Source organism: Montipora foliosa, chromosome 9, assembly GCF_036669935.1.
Source record: "Montipora foliosa isolate CH-2021 chromosome 9, ASM3666993v2, whole genome shotgun sequence".
NCBI classification, from domain to species: Eukaryota; Metazoa; Cnidaria; class Anthozoa; order Scleractinia; family Acroporidae; genus Montipora; species Montipora foliosa.
The window spans coordinates 23,920,616-23,923,115 of NC_090877.1; the positions used below are offsets into that span (position 1 = coordinate 23,920,616).

Sequence of the window (2,500 nt, forward strand, 5' to 3'; positions counted from 1 at the left end):
GGTTATATAAATGAGAAACAATAAGGGTCCAAGTACAGATCCTTGTGGGACTTCGCAACTGACAAGAAGGTAGTCCGACAGAATCTCATTAGCTCTGAAATTGATTGAGAACATTCTCATGTGCGAGTCCTATGTCCATATACTTGGTTTGTCTTTTAAAAAATACACAACCATTTCCCATAATCCATATCAAGCTTCCTGTCTTCTAAATTAACGATAATAGTAAATTCAGAGCAAGTTGCAAATTTACAATAATCGTTAATTCTAGGTAGTGAATGGGTTGCCGTAATCAGGTATTTTGCCCGTAGCCATCCAGAATATAAGCTAAGGACGAGGATAAGCTGAGATTTTAATTAAGAAATCTTAAAACTTTTTGCATGCAAGAATGAGTTGTATTTCATATGGTAGAACTTGGAGATTCGAATGCGCTTTAGTGTCAATATTGATTTGTACAAACGTTTATACTGTATACTTTAAATCACCCAGTAAATGAGAATATTAATTATACACCTGATGCGAGGTTCGAAGTACATCACCTGGATTCCATTTTATGAACATTGTTGCGGTCAAGTTAATTTTCATATTTTCACTTCCAAACCTGCAAAGAGTGATTAGCTTAAAAAGACGTAAAGGATGTAGTTTCACATGATTCGTTGGCCCCATTTAATAGCTTAATTTTAACAGACGTGTCAGGAGTGGGATTCGAACCCACGCCTACATGAGTAGACTGCGACCTGAACGCAGCGCCTTGGACCGCTCGGCCATCCTGACACCTTAGAACTTCAGGCGGACTGTGAGATTGTTTTTTCACGCCATTTGCGCAAATTTGAATTGGGAGTAATGCCATGCCTTTATTAACAACGCCGTTTTGATATTAACTGGCGCAACTGTTGCCCCCGTTTTTTTGTGGTGTTCACACAGCCCCCGTGGCGGAATTGACTAGCGTGTTGGACTTCTAATTCAAAGGTTGTGGGTTCGAGTCTCATCTGGGGTGATGCTTTTGACTTTAAAGTCAGCTTACTTAAAACTAAGTGACTGGATGTTACATTCACCCAATATTACACCTCTTGTTCTCTCTCCCTGATCATCAAATATGAAGCAAACAACAAGTGGCAAACGAAATATGTCTACTCAGCTTTGATAGTTACCACTACACTGAACTTTGTCTTACGTTGAAATCTGCAATACAGGCTTTACAGTAAAGGCTGATTTCCTGTGAAAGAAAGAACAGGGAAGACGCACGACCTTTCCTCCGTCTACAAAACGTTCTGTCAGTGCCTGATGTAAACGGCAGGAAAAAGAGAAAACATCATAACAAAGATAAAGCACAAGTCGATGTAAACCATTCCTCCTCATCCAAGGGATAACGCGGGCAAAGGGCACTTAACTTTTTGCCTAAAAATAGAGACATGTGACACTCTGTAATGTCCCCTTCTCTGATAGGGGAAAGTACTCTCATCTACGTTTCAGATAGTAGCGATGCAGGTTGAAATCCGTCGAAATTCAGCCTACATACCATTGCAGAGGTGGTAGGCCCTACGTCGGCATTTTTCCCAACACGCTCCTCCCCAAGTGAAAGAGAAGGTGTCAGCATGGCCGAGCGGTCCAAGGCGCTGCGTTCAGGTCGCAGTCTACTCATGTAGGCGTGGGTTCGAATCCCACTCCTGACACTTCACCTCATTTAAGTTGTTTTTTCGTTACTCCGAATCTTGGGAAACTAAATTCTGTACGCTTAATTTAGGTGAGCGCTATGTACAGGTTTGGAAATAAAATGTCGAAATTAACTTGACCTCAGGTGATCAGAGTCAAATTTGGAATAAGGAGAATAATTAAATTTAGCAATGATCAGATGATTTTAAGTATACAGTACACCGATCTTACCCACACTTCTACTGAGATATGGAGCTTATAAATGCTAAAATAAGCTGTAAATGTAAAAATAAACTTACCTCTACGTACAGTTGTCCTCGTGTTTTCTGCGCAATCGGAGGGCAAACTGTGCCCATTTTAGCCTGGTTTGTGGTTTTCGATTTTTTACGATGACGTTTGTTGTCATTTCCACTCATAAAGAGAAGAGATGCCGGTGACTAGCGACGATCTCGTCCCACATTGCTATCGCATCAGAAAGCAACTGTCCAAATCGCCATAAAAATACCACGGCCTCTTAAGCTGTGGTGTTTTTATGGCCAGATAAATTTCCTATCACATCAACTCCACTCCGGGACGACACAGCGGCGGACAAATTCAAAATAACGTTCGACTTTCTATAATCTTCCCATGCATTCAGCTAGATGTGTGGCTACGGCTGTTATAGCTTGATGGCGATCATACTACATTCTGCACTCTCATTGGCCAAGTGTTTCAAATTGTCCAATGAGAGTGCAAAATGTATACGTTAAAATACAGTTGCTCGCGGCGGGTATCGAAACCTCCTTACTTCAGCACCGTCGGTGACCGTTCTCAGTTCTGCTTATAAGAATATACGACGCTCCAGCCTACT

The 2,500-nt window shown here is 41.4% G+C and overlaps 2 non-coding genes across 2 annotated transcripts; one reads left to right on the forward strand and one right to left on the reverse strand.

The window, feature by feature from the left end:
- Positions 1-687: 687 nt before the first annotated feature.
- Trnal-cag (transfer RNA leucine (anticodon CAG)) lies at positions 688-771 on the reverse strand. Its single transcript has one exon. It is a non-coding gene; the product is annotated as a tRNA-Leu (tRNA).
- An 815-nt stretch (positions 772-1,586) lies between these two features.
- On the forward strand, positions 1,587-1,670 carry Trnal-cag (transfer RNA leucine (anticodon CAG)). Its single transcript has one exon. It is a non-coding gene; the product is annotated as a tRNA-Leu (tRNA).
- Positions 1,671-2,500: the final 830 nt, after the last annotated feature.